This window comes from Apteryx mantelli, chromosome 15, assembly GCF_036417845.1.
Source record: "Apteryx mantelli isolate bAptMan1 chromosome 15, bAptMan1.hap1, whole genome shotgun sequence".
NCBI lineage: Eukaryota > Metazoa > Chordata > Aves > Apterygiformes > Apterygidae > Apteryx > Apteryx mantelli.
Window position 1 is genome coordinate 26,642,834 of NC_089992.1, and position 12,103 is coordinate 26,654,936.

The 12,103-nt window shown below is 57.3% G+C and overlaps 1 non-coding gene across 1 annotated transcript; it reads right to left on the reverse strand.

The window, feature by feature from the left end:
* Positions 1-705: 705 nt before the first annotated feature.
* Positions 706-777, reverse strand: TRNAG-UCC (transfer RNA glycine (anticodon UCC)). Its single transcript has one exon. It is a non-coding gene; the product is annotated as a tRNA-Gly (tRNA).
* Between the last annotated feature and the right edge of the window lie 11,326 nt (positions 778-12,103).

The window sequence follows — 12,103 nt, forward strand, 5'->3', positions numbered from 1 at the left end:
GGTGCATCTGCCCCAGGGCTGTGGGGACAACGCCTTCCCTCTGCGCTGTGCTGCTCACACCAGCCCTGAGGGTGATCTCCGACAGGACTGCATGTTCATGATCGGAAAGCCATGGGTGGGCTGCAGTGTTCTCGGATCTCTCAGGACAGGCACGGATCCCGGGACAGCCAGTGCAGCCTGCAGAATGTCTCAACAGAAGTCCCTGGGTGGTGTGTTCGTGTGGGAACCAGCAGCAGGGCTGGGGTATTTCCGCTCCTACAGGCCCGGGAGCAGGCAGAGATGCTTGGGGTGGGGAACGTGGAGGAGTTGCCAGAGGCTGTGTGCAGGGAGGGGGAGGCAGGACTGATGTGGGCGCTGGGAGAAGTGGGGCAGAGGTATGTGCCTGCGAGCACTTCTTTCACTGTCATGAGCACAGCTGCCTGCCAAGCAGCTGGTCTGTGCTTGACTCCCAGCCAGTGTAACTACCGTAACCTCCACCCTCAACCGCTCTTCTGCTTCAGTCTCTTGCATGTGCTTTCACCAAGGCAGGCATTGCTGAAGCCAGGCCTGTCTCTCCTGGGCTCTGTGGGGTGCCCCATCCTGCCTGTGCATGCAGTAAAGGGAGTGGCTCCCCTAGGGAACATGAACTTGTTGGTGCAAGCTGGGCTCTTTCCCAGCAGCAGATGGAAGTGCCCCTGCAGGCGCCTGGAAGAAGAAAAGCACGCGTGCGTTGGCCGGGAATCGAACCCGGGTCAACTGCTTGGAAGGCAGCTATGCTCACCACTATACCACCAACGCATGCAGGCCTCTGTGCTGGCCTCCTGCTCCTCCCAGGTGCTATCTGACCCTCCCTGAGCTTTCAAGATTATCCCAGGAGTCTGAAAGGGGAGAAAGATGCAGCAGAAGGAAAAAGAATAGGAAGCGGCATTTGGATAGGGTCTTTCCCTTCCCCCGCCTCTTCTCCTGCTGCTGCAAAAACTTGCAGATGTTTCCATGTAGGCCAGGGACCTCCCTTCCCATCACAGAAGCACGCACACACATCTCGGCTCAGGCTCCGTGGGAAAACATGCCCCTTAGAAGAAAATCCACCCGTCCCCATAGGTGAGCATCCGTCTGTCAGGAAAGCTGTGAGCCGGTGTGGCTGGGAAAGGAGGAAGGTGGTTCCCACGCACCCTGGCGATTCTGGTGGAAGCTGAGGATGACTAGAGGGACGGAGGGTTCGCTGGGCATGCTGTGCAGCTGGAGGGACTGCGGTTGTGGGGTTTTGTCCAGGGCTGGAGCGTCGTCGCTCCAGGCAGCCCAAAAGGGGACGGTGCCCTGTAGCTGGCAGGATTGGAACCTGTGTGGGATTTCGCATCCATCGCCTTCCCCTCTCGGCCACAGCTACCTGCCCCAAACCTCTTGGCAGCAGTGATCATGTGCCCTGTGCAATGTCATCCGGCTTGCTGTGAGTTTCAGGGCCAGGCTGCACTGGGGGGTTTCCTTTCCACGCTTTGGACACACCACAGCTGGGCACCCACAAACAGATGAGTGCATTCAGAGCGCATTCACCACACGTGGGACTCTGGGCCAGGCGTCTCACTTACCTCCCAGTCCCTGCTGTGAAGTGAGGTGGACTGGACAAGAGGTGCCCCCAGATGCCCAGCCCTGGGGAGGAAGCAGAGCCGGGCAAGTCCCGGAGCTCCAGCTGCCTCCCCAGGGTGAGGAGTCTTTTCTCCCTGTCTGCCTCTGAGGCCTGGGGGCTCTAAGCACTAGGGCTGGGACCTGCACTGTGAAGGAGAAGTGCCTGCATCCAGGGTTTCAGAGGCATAACCCCAGGGCTACGGCTGCAGCTCCCAGCGCCTGGTCGTCAGGGTGGCATCTGGGATATGCTGACACCGGAGCATCATTTGACTCTCCCTCTGGTATCTCTGTGGCTGGAGGGAAGGAAGGGAAGGGAGCTCTGTGAGTCATCCCGTGATGGTGGAGTGCAAATGTGTCAGGTCTCTTAAGACGGAGGAGAAATCAGAGAGCCCAAGAGTAGGAGCTGAAGAGGAAAGACTGCAAGGAACCCAAGGACCCCAGTCTTGAAGTTTTGAGACAGTGGAAACAGGAAACACACAAATGGCACTGTCTGCTGGTGTGGCTGCACTCTGGCTCTCTAGAGAGCTGGAGAAAGAACTCAGGGGAGGCGTTAGAAGGGGTGAGCTATGTGGAAGGGCAAATGGTGAGGTGAAGGGAACTGGAGGGATGGAGATAACTGGGGGGAAAGAGAAAGTTTTATGGCTGAGTATGAACCACTGTAGAGGTCTGCCTGCGCACAGTTTTGTCTGGATGATGACCATAAGATCCTCTCATTCTTGCCCCACTACATGTCCTGCAAGGAGGCCAGGGTTTCCTTCCCACCCAGGAAGACTACGGGCTCCATGGGGTGGGGGCACACCTCTGGGCCCCAGTCCAGAGTGCCTGGACACTCTGCTGGATACAGCTGTGGGGACACCGTGTCGAACACAGTTGCGAGTCAGCTCACCAGCAAGGCCACGGAGCCCTGCCACTCCTCCAAGGCTGGCAGGCCTGGAAGGCACATCTGAAGCAGAGCTTTGTCAAGGGAGAAAAGTCCGGGGCCCTGGGAAAGAGGGGACTGCCAGGAAAGTGCCTGGGAATCATTGTTCTAGCCTGCTCCATTTCCTCCCTAACATCACTTAACTCCTCCCTTCCTCTCCCCTCCCTGCTCCTACTTCCAGCACTGGTTTGTAGTAAACCGCTGCAGCTCCTGTGTTTGGTGAGCACATGGCAGTTTGCAAGAGACAGAGCCATTCCCTGAGTCCTTCCAGGTGATGGGGCATTCCCCCTTGGCAGCATGCCGTGCCACAACACAAGCATGTGGAGCAGCAAGGGGCCAGCGGGATTGAGTTGGTTTGGGCCTTCCTCCTTCCCTTGCTGCAGACCGAAATGGAGGTGCCCCAAATGTCCACGGGATGGCAGCAAGAGAGCATCCACTGGACTCAGGGGTCACTCTAGCCCAGCTGTCCAGGGCTGGCCCGGGCAGCTGCTCTGAGGAAGTGTTTCAGCAGCTGGTCAGCAGCAGAAGTGGAAGCCGCCTCTCCAGGGCCGAAAGCCACCGGGAGCCCCGGGCTCCCAGGGCTTGCCAAGCCTGCACAAGGAAAGCACTGCATGCAGGAGATGCATGTGACTCCAGGTGGAGGGGAGTAAAAGCCTTTCTTTTCCTGGCCCTGAGTGCAGCAGACTCTCATCAGCTCGTTGGGAAGCAGGTGCTCTGAGCACAACACAGGCAGGCAGGCTCCCCCCTCACTCTGGGCTTTCTGTCCTCCCCTGCAGAGGCGGCTCAGCTGGGCAAACACAAGCACCCCTCCTTTCCCCGCTGTGTGTGATGGGCAGGAGATGAGGTCAGGAGGGCAAACCAAGGGGGCTTCAGCCCAGGTTTTGGGCTTCCCCCCGAGCCCAAGCACTGGTGTTGTCAGTGCCTGGGAGCGGCAGGGAGGGCTCCACAAGCTCTCCACAGAGCTGCTGGGGGGGAGCAGAGTGGCGCAGCAGAAGCGTGCTGGGCCCATAACCCAGAGGTCGATGGATCGAAACCATCCTCTGCTAAGGCCCTTTTTTTCCCACTCCCCTCCCAGCTGGGGCCTCTCGCTTTGGACACTTCCACCAGCACTCCCCACAGTGCTGTGCTCCAGGTCTCTGGCCAGGGGTGGTGGTGGCTGTCCTGCTCCTCAGCCCCTTGCCTGTGCTGCTCCTGCCCTCTCTTTTGCTTTCTTAGCATCTTCCCCCACCTTCTCCTTTGCTTTCTTAGCATCCAGACCTCCCAAAGTGCGCCTGAGGAGCAGAGAAGGCTGTGGATCACCAGGCAGCAGACCGCAGAGAGGTCCCCCCACAAGAGTGTGTGTGTCCTGGGGACAAAGCTGTTTCTTCCTTCCCTTCAGGGAGCTAAATCCCCAGCTTCCTGGTGGCAAGCAGGCACCTTCACCGCTCTGCAGGTGGGGAGGAGGTGAAGGCTGGTGCTTGTTCAGGGAAGACAAATCCAGCGGCCTGGAACACCTGGGGGATTTCTCCTTCCTGATCTCTTGGCTGCCACTCTCTTTTGTAGGTCCAGCCAGGGGCAAGGCTGAGCAAGCTTTCACAATGGGCACACGTACACACACACACACACACACACACACACACAGAATACACACCCATGACCTGGCCACATGTATGAATGCAGACAGAGCAGTGCTTTTGCAAGCACTTGTAGATACACCAGTGGCACTCACACTGGCGTCACCACCACAAATGGCCCAATGCTTTTCTTCCTTCGGGCTGGTCAGAAATGGAGTTCCACCGTGAACAGAGGCACGCCCTCCTCTCTTGATCCAGATTCACATGCACACCCACAGGACTCTCAATCGTAGCCCAGACCATAGGTCTGACCAGAGTCAGAGGTGTGGGCCCTGTTTGTTCAGGCTCTTGCTCTGACCAGCTTAGGAAGCCAGGGGTTAATTTCTTATCACATCCCCTTGATATGCCGAAGAAGGTCAAGGCTGGACCTGCTCCTCATGAACAAGGAAGACTTGGCCGGAGACTTAATAATCAATGGCAAGAATACAGCCACATTGCTTGGGCATGCCACGATAGTCTTAGGAAAGGCAAAGCTTGACTTGTGTCGGGACTGGCAAGGGACATCAAGGGCAAAAAGAAGAGCTTTTTACCACTGGAACACTGTTGCTACCCTAACTTACCTTGACTGCAGCAAGGCTACCTTGACTTCAGCAAGGCTACCTTGACTGCAGCAAAGCCTTTGGCATGATCTCATAGTATCCTTAAAGAAAGTTTGGCGAGGAATGGAGAGGAGACCTGGATGCTACCATGGGTGGAAAACAAGCCGGGCTGTTGGGTTCAAAGGCTTGTGCTCAGCGGTACAAAGACCAGCTGGTGGCTGCTTACCAGTGGCATCCCTGAGGGATCGCTCTGGGTACCAACAGGCTTTAATGTCTTAATGGGCAACCTGGACAGTGGGACGGAGGGAACTTTCAGCACTTTTGTAGGAGAGACCAGTCTGCGGCAATGCAGCCGAGAGACTGGAGGGCAGCGCTGGTATTAGGAAAACCTCGACAGGCGGGAGAAAGGGGCTGACAGGAACCGCCTGGAGTCTGACAAAGGCAAAGGCAAGTCACAGAAGCACAGTATCACAAAACCATTGAGATTGGAAGGAACCTCTGGAGATCATCTAGTCCAACCCCCCCACTCAAAGCAGTGTCAGCCAAAGCAGGTCTGACTGCATTGGACCGTGTCCTGTCAGGTTTTGACTATCTCTGTTCATCTAGTCTCTTTCTCTGACGCTGGGTCTTCCCTGATGCTGGTCCCCCCTAGTCATCAGCCAGTCCAGCTTGAGGTTTCTTGGACCATATGACATACACCTGCGCACACACACAGAGAACAGAGAGAAAGGTCAGACAGGAAAAAATTCAGAGTAGAGTTTAACAAAAAGATAGCGGACACTGCAGTGATCAGGCACTGGAGTTGTCCAGACAAGCGTACTGACCAGCAGGGTCAGTTTCCCACGTTTGCCCCACCCCAGTCCACCTCCATCCCTCTTTTTCCCCATCTTTGGGCCTTCCCTGAACTATCCCATTATAAGTTTTGCATGCACACCCCCACACTCCCATCAAAACAGCTCAGAAGTTGTTTAACATTATCCCACAAGCCCCCTCCAAAGTCCCATACAAAGTTGCTCTTTCCCCTGACAGCAATGTCCTTATGCTGCAGGCATCTGCAGGACCTCATCCCATGCATACTTTACATTTCACATGTCCTTACGGTGCTCCCTTACAGAAAGGGGAGGAGGGCCCCCAGAGACCGTCAGGTCTGTATTTCTCTCCCCGGGAAGGGCTGTTGTGCTGCAGCAGCGCTCAGTCTCCATCCTTGCCTGGCACCGGTGGCCAGCTCCCTGGGCACCAGGCTGGCCCTGGGGGCCTTTGTGGCTGACACAGGCAGGGCCCCGTTCTTCTAGACATCGGTGTCTCGAGAGCGGTAGCCCTCTTGCGTTTCTGCCCTGGCACCCCTTGTCTCTCTTCCTCCTGCTTGGTGCAGCAGGAAGTCGTGCTGTGGTGGGAGCTTGTCACGGTCCACCCACTCATGATGAGAAGGGGGCAAAATCTTCTGTAAAAGCTCAAGGTGGTTTCCGGGTTGCAGTCAGTTCTTATAACGGGGACTTTCCACTCTCCAGCCCCTGCCAGGAGAGCAACACGTTGGGACTCAAGTAACCCTGGGGGCTTGCGGAGTTGGGGATAACTTCTTAGCACGTCCTCTGGATGTGCCAAGGAGGGCCAAGGCTGGTTCTGCTCCTCATGAACTAGGAAAACTTGGCTGGGGACATAATAATCAATGGCAGCCTTGGCTGGAGCGACCATGAAATTGTCTAGTTGTGGAGACAGGAGAGTGGAAGGCAAGTAAGAGAGTACGGAGCCCAGGCTTCAGGAGAGCCGACGCCAGCGTATTCGGGGAACAGGTGGGTGGGGCCTCATGGGAAGCAGCTCTGACAGGCTAAGGACCTGGGGAGAGCTGGCAGGTCTTTAAGGACCACCTCCCCCAAGCAGGAGCACAGTCCACCCTGATACTCAGTAAAAGAGCAGACGTTCCAGGTGACAGGCTTGGCTAAAAGGGGAACTCGTGAGGGAGCTCCAAAGCAGACAGGAAGGACGCAGGAGGTGAGAACAGGGATAGGCGAGAAAGCAGGAACAGAGCCACATTGCCAGGGCATGCTGCAATGGTGTTAAGAAAGGCAAAGCTGGACTTGTGTTGGGGCTGGCAAGGGACACCAAGGGGGGGGGGGAAGGGGAGGGGGGCTTTTAACACCGCAATGCTGTTGCTACCCCAAATCCCAGTTTTGTATCATCTGCAAACAAGAAGTCAAATGTGAGTCAGCCGTGTGCCCTTGCTGCGAGGAAGGCCAGCTGCATCCTGGGCTGCACTGGCAAGAGTGCAGCCAGCAGGCTGAACAGCACTGGACCCAGTATCCACCCCTAGCGTACACTGCTAGTGACTGGCCTCCAGCTGGACTTTATGCCACTGATCAAAACCATCTGAGACTCAGCCAGGTGGTCAGCCAGTCTCTAAGGGTGGAGACAGCGCAGTTTCTCTGGGTAGCCTGTTCCAGTGTTCAACCACACTCACAATAAAACAGCTTTTCCTTCTGTTCAGATGGGATTTCCTGTGTTTCAGTTGTGCCCATTGCCTCTTGTCTTGTCGCTGGGCACCACTGAGAAGAGTCGCGCTCTGACTTCTTTACACCTTCCCAACTTGTTCACGTTGATAAGATCCCCCCTGCAGCCCAGGATGCTTTTGGCCTTCTCTGCCACGAGGGCACCTTGCTGTCTCATGTTCAACTTGCTGTCTGCTTGGACGCCTGGCTCCTTCTCTGCAAAGCTGCTTTCTTGCTGGTCAGAGGCAAGCCTTTACTGCTACATGGGGCTATTCTTCCCCAGGTGCAGCACCTTGCATTTGCCGAGGGCACTGGCTTTGTGCAGCCTGGAGGAGAGAAGGCCAGGAGGGGAGGAGGGGAAGGGAAAACCCAGCCGTTGCAACGGAAAAACAAGACTCAGAGAGCACGGTGCAGCCCTGGAAGAGGCTGCGCGAGGGACACTGGCATCTCCGTGCGTGTCGGTGCTCAGCCCCTGAGCCTCCTGATGTGGCTGGGAAGTTTGGCCCGTTTGGAGCAGGACATTGGCCCTGAGGACCTTTTATGCAGGACCTTCCTCCCTCCACTATTTTGGGATGCGCTGAGTCACACGGGCCCTTGACCAGCCACAGAAAGCCTGGAAGGCAGGAGCATGTCATTGCATAGAGGCACCAGTGGTTTCAGCAATAACGCAACCCGTTTGGAAATGCCCTGCAGGAAAGCAGCACCTCAGGAAGAATGAGGACGTGAGCTCGGTATTCCTGGCACGCCTGAGGCCAGGACGCCATCTCCACCAAAGTCAACAGCAGGCTGACTCACGTTTCCCTGGAGTTCAGGGATTTTCCCAGCTCTTCCACAGCACGCTGGCTCCCAGCTGCTCCGGGAGACCGATCCAACGTTGCTCTGCAGTGAAAAAGCCTTGAATGGGCCACGCCATCCCTGACCCAGGAGAAACAGCCGTGAGCTTGTGGCTCGCTGCTCCGAGCCACTCCTAAAAAGCCGGCCATGCAGGCTTTTGGCCTCCGCGATGAACTTGCTGGGCAAAAGAGGTCCATTTGGGTGTGGGTCACTTTCAGGGCAGGACGCAGGAACCTCTTTCATCTCCCGCCTACACCTTGATCTGCTTGTTTGCACGAGATTCTCCGCTGCCCAAGCAGAGCGCAGAGCCCCGGCTGGAAGAAGCGTGAAGGCCCACTCAAGCCCCCTACGCACATGGCTATGCAGATCCCAGGGAGTGACCGCTTGCCCTTTCCACACTGGAGGGGACCAACCCGCTCTCTGGCTTCGTCCTCCTCGTCAGGAGCCTGCCTTCGTTCCCAGGCTCCAAGGCGGCCAAAACGGGCTGGGGCACAGCCTGACCAGCACCAGCACCAGCACCAGCACCAGCACCAGCAACCTCATCACAGCGCTCACTCCTGCCACAAAGGCGCTTGCCTCCAGCTCGCAAAGGTCCTTCCTTGCTGTTGAGCTTTGCCACGTCCCTGGAGACCTGAGTCTCTTCTCCCTTACGGGCCTGTGCAGTCTTCACGTTCTCCCTGAACTATCCTGACTGTGTCCTGAGCGTCTGCCATGAGCTGTGGCGAGAGATGTCTCTCAGGGTCAGCCTGAGTCCCTCCACTGAAAGCACTCGCGAGCTGGCTTGAGCTGTCCTTCACGGCCAAACGTCACCATGGCTGATGGCCACGCTCACCATGAAGAGGCGCATGAGCCAAAGGCAGTCCACCTGACGCAAATCCACTTAAAACCTCTGTGGACAGCTAGCCTGAGACCTCCGAGTTCACGGGCCCTAGGAGTCCGGAGCGGTGGCTGCGGCGCAGGTTAGTCATTCCAACGTCAACTCCTAAGAAGTGGGAGCAAAACATTTCAGCTGAGAGAGGCAAGGGCTTAATCACCAGCGAGAGCTCTGCAAGCAGCAGCAACTACCAGGTGCTCAGGTGCTTCATGAGCAAGGAATGTTTTGGGCCCCCTGGGGCTCTGGGACACAGCATAAAAGCCTGTGCTGCGCCAGGCTCTGCCATCCTCCTCTCTTTGCCTCACTTCCCTTGGGGAACTAGGTAAGCCCGGGTCCGCTCCCGCTCCTCCTGCGGGCTGAATTGCTGTCAGGCTGGCTACTCAACTTTGATACGTGGCTGATACGCTTGGCACCTGAATAGAAATGTTTAAGGTCCTTTACCTCTTTCTCTTTTCGAGGGGGGTGGTGATGGAGAGCTGGCAAGAGGAGGGTTCTTTCAAGCAGAAGGGGGATCTCGGGGTTCAGCTGTGGGCGTGCGAGTACCCCAGAATTTCCACCTGCAGCAGGTCGTCTCTAACCAAATAGCCAAGCGCATCCTCTGCCATCCTGAACGCAGAAGCGTTTGTTTTGGAGATGTGGTATGAGCGGTCTTTCCACAGGTGCTTTAAGCCCACTCTAACGGATTCCCTGTGAAAAGCTGGTCAGCATTCCCGTGCTGTGTCACTCGGGGGGCACGCGACCGTGCGTCCTGAGGTCACTCTGAAAGCAGGAGTGAAGGGAGCCCTCAGCAGCCTCCACCCGCTCTCAGGGAGGAGGGCAGGCGTGAGAAGAGGGAGCAGAGCTCTTCCAGCTCGGCGGTTTCTAACAGGACAGCTACAGGGGAAGGCCTGCGTGGCATGGCGGACCAAGGGGAAGGGGAAGGCATTGCGGGCTTGCCCAAACCATGTCTGCAGCTCCTTGCGGGTTCTCGTCCGAGCATGGGGCTGGCCTTGCTGAATCGGTTCTGCTCCAAACTCAGGCGCGGGGCAGTTGCCACGCGCTCTGCATTATCCGGGGTCCTCCAGCTTCTGCCCTGTTTTCCCTCCCCTGCTCTGTGTTTCAGCTTTGCCTCCCTCGCAGAGAGATGTCTTGCTTCAGACCCTGCCTGCCACGCCCCTGCGGCCCCTCTGGCCCAACCCCGCTTGCAAGCAGCTGCAGTGAGCCGTGCGTCGCCCGCTGCGCTGACTCGACGGTTGCCATCCAGGCCTCCCCGGTCGTGGTGACCCTGCCTGGCCCCATTCTCACCTCCTTCCCTCAGAGCACAGCCGTGGGATCCTCTCTGTCAGCTGCTGTTGGGAGCTCCCTCAGCACTGGGGGGGTGCCCATCACATCTGGGGGCTCCCTCGATCTGGGGGCGGTGGGACTGTGCCTGCCTCCCCCACGCTGCGGTCTAAACTGCTGAAGCCAGCCGATCATTCGCTCCCTTCGGAGCCACCACCCAGGAACCCGGAAGGAAATGGGGACCCGAGACTGCAAGCATGGCCACGGCTTGCAGACGAGCTGGGTACCCCCATCCCACCGGGGACGAGGGAACGGTGCCCGCTGCTCCTCGCTGCATGGCCGCTCTGGCCATGCTGCCTCTGGCTCTGCTTTACTCTGAGCTCCTTGAGGGAGAGCTCCTGCTCTTCCGCTTGGCTGCATCTCCTCTTGATGGGCGGAGGGTATCGGGGTTAGGAACTGCTGTTGTGGGGATGCGACTGCCACAAGGTAGAGGGGGAATGGCAAAAGGCAGGCACTTTGCACGGTGCTTGTCCTGGGGAAACGAGCAATTCTCTGTGCTTCCCTGAACCCTGGAAACGTGTGTCTTGGTCTCCGTACTGCTTCACTGCCTTTTTTCCTCCCTTCTCATTAAAGACGTTGTGCAGCATAGCTGGAGACTTGTGGTGGTGTATCTTTCTCCTGCAGCCTCCGTTAGCCGCCCGCTCTGCGTGGAAAAGCACTCCCCTCTGTCCTGAGCTTCCTTCTCTCTGCCGGGAGCTGAGGAGGGACTACCTCCCCTCTCCCATCGCAGCGAGTCTACCTGTAAGCGCGGGGCACTGCCAGAGTTGGGTGGAGCTCCCTGAACGGATCCCAGAGCACCAAAAGTAAGCAAACCGGCTCAGAAAGACAGAAGACCAGGACTATCAAGGCCACAGGCAAAGGGGAGATTTCAGGCTCTGTGGGCCTCAGAGGAACAGAGCAGGACTCTGTTGCCTGCTCATGCCGGCACCCTGATGTCTCTCAGGGTCAGCTGGGAGGCCCTCCACCGAAAGCCCTCGCGATCTGACTTCAGGGGTCTTCATTTTCCTCTGCCAACGTACCCGGTGGGTCTTGGAGGTGTCTTAGGAATTGTGCTGAGCTGCCACCGTATTTCCATGCGTCGGAAGCCCACCAGGCAGCCCATTGCCCTCGAGAAGGACGCGAAGTTGGAGCCCTTCTGCTGCTTGCAGGTGAACCTGTCTCAAGCTGCTTGCTGTGCTGCTGTGCAGGGGCAGGATGGTGAGAGGTGGGGGGCAGAGGCCGTAAGGGAGCGTGCCAGGAAGGGTGGCAATAGGTATTTTCAGCAGTCAGCAGCTGTGCCCTTGCACGAGGGAATGAGGTCCCTCCAAACGAGACAGATTTGGTGAGTCCTTGCGTCCTCTCCGAACTTCAGCATCCCGTCAGATGTTGCATCTCCTGAGAGTGACGCTTGTGTCAGGAAGGGAAGGCAGACCTAAAGGTGCGATTAGTGACGAGGATGAAAGGCGTGGCAGCAAAAAAGGGAAGTGGGCTCTCAGCTGAGTTGTGGCGGGCACCTTCAGCGACAGGCAGGGGGAAGTTGCCCTTCTGAGTCCGAATCTCGGCTAGAGTCCTGGCATTCCTTGGGGAATCAGATACAAAATTGAGACACAGAAAAATTCATCTCAGCATAAGAAAAAACTTGTTAATGGTGAGGGTGGTCAAGCACTGCAACACACTGCCCACAGAGGCTGTGGAGTCTCCATCACGGGAGCTATTCAAAACCTGACTGGACAGTGCTCTGGGCAACTTGAACGGTGCGACAGGGTACTTTCAGTACAGTTCTACAAGAGGCCAGACTGGGGGCCTGCAGCCGACACACTGGAGGCCCGGGCTGGCATTCAGGGAAAACTCACCAGGCTGGAGAAAGGGGCCGACACGAGGTGCCTAGAGTTCAGCAACGGCAAAGGCTAGTCCTCCCCTGGGCTGAAACAACACAGGGC